The sequence below is a fragment of the Rhagoletis pomonella genome, unplaced genomic scaffold (genome assembly GCF_013731165.1).
Source record: "Rhagoletis pomonella isolate Grant_MI unplaced genomic scaffold, Rhpom_1.0 Rhpom_scaffold_00010, whole genome shotgun sequence".
In the NCBI taxonomy this organism is placed as follows: Eukaryota; Metazoa; Arthropoda; class Insecta; order Diptera; family Tephritidae; genus Rhagoletis; species Rhagoletis pomonella.
The window spans coordinates 11983826-11993138 of NW_023458564.1; the positions used below are offsets into that span (position 1 = coordinate 11983826).

Below are 9313 nucleotides of genomic sequence, written 5' to 3' on the forward strand. Positions count from 1 at the left end.
AAACGTCATTGAGCTTATGACGACGAAATCGTCAATTCGGCAACGCTGGTACATATGTTTCTTTATACAAGTTTTCGTACATATGTACTTATAAAATAATAAAATTTTATTACGTTTATAACCTTAGGGTTAGCATACACATGTATGCGCATACATAAAAAAAATAGTGGCGCACCATATATTACGGAAATATGAACGTTACGAAACTTACTAAATTAGCTAGAGTATCCACCATAGTCACTAATAAGACCATCATCATCGCTAAAGTTAATGCATTGGATGAGGCATTTCACCAATTATGCTGGTCAATTACTGGCGCGTAAATGTAAAAACTCACAATGGTTGAATGGCTCCATAGACATTTACATACATGTGTATCTATGTATGTGTATTAGGGAGGCCCTTAAAATCAAATAATAACTTTTTTTTTCAGTCTCACCCCCTCAATCGGTACTACCACAGTCGTAATATCACATATAAATTTTGGTCCCATTTGGACTTAGTAAAGGCGTGTCGCAAAGGGGTCGAAGGCCAAATGCCTCTATGGACTCAAAAAAAAATCTTTTTTTTTTCATTAACTACCCAAAATCGAAAATACTGAGGTCAAGGATATCACATATCAATTTTGGTCCCGATTGTAGTCGGTTAAGACATCTTCATAGGGTAATCTGAAATTTGACCCCTGTGCGGCACACCGACTTCAATCGGGCCAAAATTTATATGTGATATCTTCGACTATGGTTGTAGGTATAGATTTAGAGTATTAGATGAAAAAAAAAATTATTTTAATTTTTTGAGTCTCCGAGCGTGTGTGAATCGGTAACAAGGTTCGCGGCAAGTAAATTTTTGACAAGTTTGAGGTGAATAAAATTTCAGTAGCCCATGAGGCTAGTGAAATTTTTGACAAATGCGTAGAAAATTTTGACAATTGCAAAGATTGCTGCTGTGTGTAATTTTTCGTAAAATAAAAGCTTAAGTTGATGAACTGCAATCAATGATGGTAGATGTTTTCTTAAAATATTAATTTCACTCAATTTGTAATAGTTTATTGCGCATAAATCTGCGGTTATCAAAAATTTACTGCTGTCAAAAAAGATTTAATTTCACACAGCAGATTGGCAAAACTGTCTCACCATAGTAAAAATATTATTCAACAGCTTTCCCCATAGAACTTAGCTACCGATTCACACACGCCCTCCATATAGGAATCTGAACTTTGTCCCCTGTGCGACACGCCTTAACCGTCTCCAATCGGCACCAAAATTTATATGTATGTGATATCTTCGACTATGACTTGGCGTTGAGGCTTAGAAAATCTGATGTAAAAATTTGCTTCCCACATTTAAGGACCACCCTTGTTTATATGCATTAATACATATGTATGTATGTATGCCACACCAGTGTATACCACCCGGTATCGAGTGAAATGTTTCTTTTATATTTGCCATTTTTATGAATTTCTTCCCAATACGAGGGGACTAACCAAAGTTCGGTAAGTTGTGCGGTAAAACCGCGCAAAAAATGTTTTTATTTTCTTATTTTTAATCTTCATTATTTTTTCTGCATTATGACTAATTTCAATACATTTCTTTAATCAAAATCACATTCTTAGAAATGAGCCGAAATCACACAGCGCGTGATCTACTTCATCAGGGATATGCGAATATCTTGGCTTGGATGCCAGAAGGCGCGAAACCGTTATTAACATTCCAGCGGTATGAGCTGCACCATTATCGTGCTGTAAGAAGTAGCGGCTCCCCCTCCACGGAAAAATGTCCAGTCTGGAATATTTGATACGAGTTACAAATGGTCTTAAGAGATGAAGAGTTCGTGGAGTTCATTCGAACGCTGTTAAGAATCGCGCTACGTTGGTGGCGGAATTTCGATCGACCTTTCAATAGTAATCTTACGTTTTCTCATCTCCGTAGGTACTGAGCAATTTTTCAAAAATTTATTTATTAATACAGAAAGTATTACATTTCCTAAAGATTACTACGAATTATAAATACGAAGTACAAACTAAGTAATTAATTCATAGAGTATTGATTTGAAATGGGTTTCCGAGTAAGAAAAGTCCTGAACAGAAGAATTTGAGAGCAAGTTGAATGCCTTTAGAGCCCTGAATATAGAAGCATTAGAAGCACACATATCCAAAGAGAAAGGGACGCGATTTCCTAAACATCTCTGTTTCACAGCGAAATGGATACGTCCAAGCAAGTATGGGGCAATCTATGACACCACGTATTAAGTTAGAGACAAAAGTAAGGGAGAGAATAGACCACCTACAATCTAATAACTTAAGAATAATAAGTAGAGATCTACCTCGGTAGGAAGGTGAACGAAATGCAGAGAATGAAGGGCAAAACGAACAAATTTTTTGTTTTGGATACGTTCAACTCTATTGATATGGCAAGCATAGTAAAGTCTCTTAAATTACGGCGGTATAGTCTAACTTGGAGCGCACCAGTTCTAAGAAGCTGGTATCGGAGAGCGAGATTTTGGGAAGGTGACATGATGGCACTTAATTATATTTAATGACATACCGTAAGATGCATGTACAATTTTTCGGTTCTTCAAAAACTGCTTAATTTACCGAACTTTTGTTAGACACCCCATAGATCCATATTAAAGTGTTTCACTTGTTTCTAATAATGAAATAAATGAAAGTGCACATTTGCCGATGAAGACTCAGACCATACCCAAATGTGCCGTGTACCGAAAATGAATACACCCATCTTGTGAAAGGAGCGTGATAGCCGGAAAGAGGGGCAAAAACAACGCAACGATCAAAAATCATGTCTACATATTGCACTTACGTATGCATATGTACATATACATACATACATGCATACAATAGTAGAGAAGTAGGAGTAGGTGTTTGCAATTGTGACCAGCTGGAACGCTGGCGTAGCTGTACTGCATTGTAATTAAAAGCAAGCTCCATTGCCACCCCGTCAAAGTAATGATTGTTGCTCCTGCTATTATACCCATTGTCAAATAGGGTGAAAATGGAAATTTTTACATTCATACATATCTATGTGTGTAGTTTTTTTGTTTGTTTGAATTAGAGGCGATATAAAATTATTTATTAAATGAGTTTGTCCAAACATTATAGTGACTGCTTGCCGGGTTTACTGAGGATCAGAGTGACTTGTGGGGGCTTGCAGCGAACGGTAGCAATATGTAAAATCAGAGTGCTGGTAGGTACACTGTGTGCAATTTTTTACGCGTCGCAGAAATCAATACGGTTGCGTGTGCCTGGCTCACAGTGGTTTATATGTAAATACATACATATGCCTGTGCCTGCCATCGTATTTTGCATAAATTAACCTTTTGACCAACGCAAACATGTAAAATAAGTAATAAAAGCACGTAAAGAAAAATATACTTACATCCCAAATATTTTTTGTTCAGTGCTCCCAGGAGTATCCAGACAGATGGCCAAGATCGAAAGCTGGCTGTTTCGGTCGTTTATATGCTGCTGCCTTCTTAATATTTTGTCCACTATTTTATAACTTGTATTTGCATTGTTTTTTTTTTACATTTATTCAAGGTTCACCAGACGGCACTGTTTTAATGTTGCGATAGCGACGGAAGTACCAGCCTCCAATATATTATGTATACACTCCCCAAAGTAGCTAAGCGTATATACACAAATTTATTAAAATGTAGGTACTTGAATATTAAAGTGCATTTGCTAAAACTCTGCTTTGTCTTTATAAAAGCGCTTTTGTGCCTGTTTCTACTTTACATAACTTGGTAGCACGCTTTCACAGAGTTTAACAATTTATGGTAATGCAAATTCATGCCAAATCTACCTTTTTAACAAACAAAAAAAAATCCGTCGTATAATATACATACGAAATTTTCCTGCAATTTCTCATTTTTTAGTTAGCTGGACTGCGCTATTTTCACTTATAATTGAATACGCATAAGTACTGCATGCAATTTTCTACCATTTCCCTCATAATTTCTCTTGCTTGCACACTTATTTTCAATATTTCTATTTACGCAGACAGAACTGCGCTGCCCTGTACCTCTCTGCCCCGGCAATGCTACGCGACGACAGTATAAATAAAAACAATTAACTACGCAGCGTTGCCACCTTAACATGTAAAACAAAACAAATAATTTCTTTTATAGCAGATAAACAACCATACTAAAATATACAGCCATCAGGTTATCTTCTTCTCGCTTACACGCTTGTGGTTGCTTATATATGTATTTTTTTCACTTGTTTCTAATCAAATAGCCCACAAGCGCCGCGTTTATTATCATGTCGCATTAGGTGGCAGCGCCGTCTGCGATAAAATAAAAACACAACCGCAGTCGGCGTCAACGGTGCTGATCTCTGCTACATAGGCCAAGGAACGCAACCTTTTCCACACTGCTACTGCAGCATACAAAACTTACTGGGGGTTGTACATATATATCTATATTACTGTATGAACTCGTATGTCCACCCCTATGCTTGTTTATCTTTGCTGGCGGCGACGTAACGTTCCGTTAGCATAAAAAAAACGCGTAAGCTAAAAGTCGCCGTATTTCTGTTCACTCAATACTGAAATGTAGGCGGTGCAACGCACTCACGTAAAACTCAAATGCATTTGCTGCTTTATAGATCAGAGTGAGTTGGGGCATTAATGCATCGTCCCGCTCGCACTTATGGTACATAGAAAAGTGCTCACTAGCCACTGCTTCTGCATACACGTTTACTTTGCTTTTGCCATACTTTGTTCTTTTTTCCTAGTTTTCTTTTGTTGGTCTGCCTTTTGGGAAATAAAACGAATTGAATTACAATATTTGCTGGAACCACTACTTTTTCTTTTGATCGTTTTAACGTTTATTCACACATTCAAACATTTTGCAACCTAATGAATTTTAGAATATTTATTTGGCATAAAAATTACAAATTGATTGCTAATAATTGTTTCTACGAATACTGCTGCTTAGAGCCGCCACTTTTGCTACTGCTTCCGAACTGAACTAAACGAATTTTGTCGAAAATGTTGTCTATCCCTGTTGTTAGACAAGGACAGATGATTAATTGCAGAATATAACGTGCTCGTTTTAAAAGAAAATGCTGCCATGCTGTATCGAATATTGTCGGGTATACTTAAATGCAGTGTTGCCAATGTAAATTTTCAAAAAGGACCACAAACTTGGAAAAAAACGTTTTATCACATTAAAGCAGAAAATTTTTTTGAATCAAAGCAAGCATTTTTAATAACAGTTTGTTTTAACAAGAGCAAAAGATTACCCGTATTTACAAGAATACATACATAAATCATTACACAAAACCTTTTCGCTCATAACGATTGTATAACCTCTACATATGCTATGATGACTCAGGCTTACGACGCAATACCAAAGTACTGCACATTAAAACTGGCACATATCGTGAAAGAAAAATCGAATCGCAACAAACGAAAATGATGCCACAAGTAGAATTGAGCAATCGGTTATTTTTATTCGGTTAACGATTTAATTGTATCGAAATTTTCCTTTCGATTAATCGAGCCATCATCAACAACTGACTATTTTACTGACACAATAATGTGTGAATCAAATTTCTGTAAGAAAATTAGTCGGTTAATTTCTTATGATTAATTGCAATTATTAATCGAATACTTTCGATTAATCAATTAACCGGTTAATCGATTATTAAATTTGTTTGTCATCACTATGCGTATAAGCATTTTCAACACGGATAGAATTCAACAAGGTGGGTTTGCAACTTCAGTTTTTTATCAATCATGGTTGTATTTTAGTGCATTTAAATTTGTAAATTCTTGTAAATTCAGTGTTGCCACAGCTTTAAATATTTCAAATTATTTCAGGTTTTAACTGTCTCGGAGTAATTTTAGTTCAGAAAAAAATCACTAAAAAGGCACTAGGCACTAAATAATTTTTTTCTTTAAATCTAGTGCTTAAGGCACAAAGTTGGCAGCTATGCTCAAATGCCTGTATATCGAAACCGATAGCAATTTGCAGCAGATAATAACGCTATGTTCCCACATGGCAGCTAATTACGAACATCGTACGGAATACCACATATTTATGTATGTATTTTATGTTCTTAAAATTTCTGAAAATACAGCTTTAGCGTTTTGGTCGGTAACAAAAAATCAATAAAAGTAGAATTATATTTCATCAAAATTACAAAAAAAGATAGGTGAGCCTAATATTTATTTATTTATATTTACTATAGCTCATAAAGTAATATATAAACTATTAAAAAGGGGAATCTGGTGACTAAGACCATTTGGTTCTCTATCTTAAACTACTTTCGCGTTGCAACTCGATTTGATGTCGTCCTAAATACGTTATAGTCTTTCTTGTGTTAGGCTTCGTGGAGAAGGTTGTGGATTTTAAATGCAACATTTAAAATCTTAATGGTATCAAGATTATGATAGTTGAGAGCGGTGTCTATATCTGTCGCTATCGTAGATGAGACTAAAAGATTTTGTTATTGCGTTTAGTTCAAACTTTGTAACATAAAAATCAACGTACATATTGTTTTGATGATCTAAAACAGGGATCACACGATTTGTACATTTATACATTTGGCTGTCACAGAGTGGTGTTGTCTAGAAATTTTTATCGAGAATGAGTTCAGCTCTACAACAACTTTTCAAACAACACCACTCTGTAACGGTAAAAACGAAAACATCTGTGCGAATGTACAAAACGTGTGATCTCTGCTTAAGATGATTATTTATTTTTCCATCGTCATTGATGGTCTAAAGTCTATCGAAGTTACAGACAATTCAAATGAGTGTGATCAATAATGCAAAGTTTATATTTTCCTCCTTACAAAAGTAATACGCCCACTCCGCAGCTTGCCCATAGATAGTTTTAAGGTAATACCACCGTTATTATCTACCTGAGGGCAGGGACTAAAACGGTCAGTAATGTTTCGAGATCGAAGCCGATGAGCCTCGCTACACTAGTATTTTTAGACCGTCTGCAACCGGTAATTTATGGGCCTAAAGGGGAGGAAAGTAGTAATTTTCGTCAGCAATTTCAGGCGCTGGAAATGCGGTATGACTTCGGTCGGAAACATGCGCATAAAAGAATCTCTTACTAACACAACTATACACCGTATATGGAAACAAGTACATAACCAGTTTGAGACGGTCTGAAACGACTAGTGCATTTTCGCGTGTCTTCTAAAAAGACTTGTGTGCCGAGGATCGACACGAATTTTTTTATTTTTATAGTATTTGGTTTTTTCCCCAGTTTTGCGCTACCTTCTCAGACTCCTCTAGTTACCTCATTTCTTCTTTCTTTCAACAACTTTAGCCCTGACGTAGTTCTGGATCGAGAGTGGTTTCTTTATCTTTATATATTTATTTTATAAGTTTGAATTTCAGCCTACAATGCCCACCTGAACCAAGGGTGTTCAATCTCGCTGCATATTCCCATACTAAATACATGTGATTTGATTTAACACGAAGATATGGTTTTTAGGGCAGCCTGACTGTCGCCGCAGATGACAATCTGTCGCCTCCTTAGACGTTTCTGCAGAATTACTTCCGCACAAACACTGATGGTATAAACCTCCGCTTGCGAGATGCTTGAGTAATTCCCCTTATGCCTTCGCCAGTTTTTTAGCCATCTGTGAACTACCTTTATGTTAGTAACCTAAAAGCGTTGTCTATAATTGCCTTACTCCATGGCGTTTTTCTGCCTGGTTGTCTTGAACCTTTTCTCAAAGGTCATTATCATCAACATGTCACCTCTATTGAGCTGAGAGACTTGATTCGATTCGATTCGAAATCGGGGCAATCACAGAATGCATCGTGGTTCGCTTGTAGATAATCGAATTGAGGCAAATAATAGGCCGCAACTGCAGTCCTTGAGGCAACCAGGCTAGAAATTCTGAGAGCAAATGAAAGTACATATGTATCTAATTTCAAAAGTTTTTCCTCTATAAAGGTTAGAGTAGGTTCATCTGGTCGGCGTTGAGCCGTACATAGATCTGCAGGTCAATAACGTTGCCAGTTGGAGCTCGTTTTTTCCCGTCAAAGTAGACATTTCAGTGTGTGGAGTGGTCTACGAATGCAGTAGAAGTGGTCTTGTCAGTGTCATCTGCTATTTATTTACCCTCTACTCCTTTAGATAATCAATGTTCTGTCTGCGGTCAGCCTGTCAATGGCTTCCCGGCTGCGAAGGACGTTTTTGGATGAAATACTATATGAGGTAACTGCCCTAATTTCCGCCTGACTATGTACGTATGTATATGTTTACTTTTTAGTTGATTGTCGTTTCGGTATAGGCTAGATCTGCTGCTATCCTCATTGCGAAAACCTCAGCTTGAAATATGCTGCAATGGTCAGGTAACCTTACTGCCCGCCTGACCTTCAGTTCCCGGAAATATATCAGCACCCACTCCCGTTACCATTTTAGAGCCGTCCGTGATCTACGGCTAAGTTTAATTCCCTTGTGCCATCCCTCCTCTTCCATTATTGTGCGAAACCTTCGTTCCCACTTATAGATAGGTGGCATTTAGGCCATGCTGCCTGTGCTTTCGGCTCGGAAGATGTCGTAAGGATCGACACAGGCCACGTTTTAACGTCAAGGCACGCATAATTGTCAGCGTAACTCACAATAATTATGTAGAATCTGTTATAACAAAGAAGGAGAATGAAACGTATGCTATCTTCTCTGGGAATGAGTTGCACTATATCGAATAACACACATATTTTAGGAGCAGCTGCTAAAGATAGCCTATTTTAGGTCATAAGATCTTTAAATGATCCCGCCACTGACTGACACGTAGTTTAACCACCAAACCCCTCCCCCCCCATGGATCCGCTACTGGGAGCAGCAGCTACCCGGCCAATAGGACCGTAAACTATCACGGAAGAGTTGAGAGCAGTGGAGCAGCTGCTAAAGATAGCCTATTTGGAGAACTTTATTTATTTATTTATGTGTACGGTCTAAAATGTAACACGTTTTTTACAGTCTTGTGAGGAGATTTTAGGTCACAGTGCACATCCTCCTGATATCTATCTAAAGATAATATTAGCTACAACAACAACACGTTTGTATATACACATATGTACATACGCCATTTTCTAGTATGAGGTTGATTTTAAGTTTGAAATAAAAAATAGGGGGATTCTTGAAGTCTTGCAAAGCCCCTGCACAGTGTACGGATTGCACGGTAAAACCGGTGTTCCTATGGCAAATCTTAGCAATCCATGCACCGTACAAGTGCTTTTCAAGACTTCGAGGAATTCTCCCAACATAATAAATAACTTCTATTATTAACATTTAATATTTTGATCACTTCTTTTTTTTCATT

General features: G+C 37.2%; 1 long non-coding RNA gene across 3 annotated transcripts; it reads right to left on the minus strand.

The window, feature by feature from the left end:
• Positions 1-3141: 3141 nt before the first annotated feature.
• Positions 3142-4976, minus strand: LOC118746047. 3 transcript variants are annotated; one of them, XR_004993764.1, is made up of 3 exons: positions 4733-4976; positions 3393-3638; positions 3142-3330 (listed from the first exon to the last, which is right to left on the minus strand). It is a non-coding gene; the product is annotated as an uncharacterized LOC118746047 (long non-coding RNA). The 3 variants fall into 3 exon arrangements; XR_004993765.1 differs by having other exon boundaries at positions 4689-4976; XR_004993763.1 differs by having other exon boundaries at positions 4591-4976.
• Between the last annotated feature and the right edge of the window lie 4337 nt (positions 4977-9313).